The following is a 304-nucleotide window of genomic DNA, read 5'->3' on the forward strand; positions in this document are numbered from 1 at the left end:
AGGGTCTCCCTGTAGCCCCAGCTGTCCTGGAACTCACTTTGTAGACCAGGCTGGCCTTGAACTCACAGAGATCCACCTGCCTCTGCCTCAGCAGTGCTGGGATTAAAGGCGTGCGCCACCACGCCCGGCTGTAGTTTTAATTTTAAGAGTTCTCCACACTGCTTTCCATAGGGGTTGAACAAGTTTGCAGCCCCACCAGGAGTGGATGAGTATTCAACTTTCGCCACATCCTCTCCAACATTTGGTATCATTAGTTCTCTTGATCTTAGCCAGCCTGACTGGGGTAAGATGAAATCTTAAAGTG

This window comes from Nannospalax galili, unplaced genomic scaffold (genome assembly GCF_000622305.1).
Source record: "Nannospalax galili isolate Female #2095 unplaced genomic scaffold, S.galili_v1.0 scaffold974, whole genome shotgun sequence".
Lineage (NCBI taxonomy): Eukaryota > Metazoa > Chordata > Mammalia > Rodentia > Spalacidae > Nannospalax > Nannospalax galili.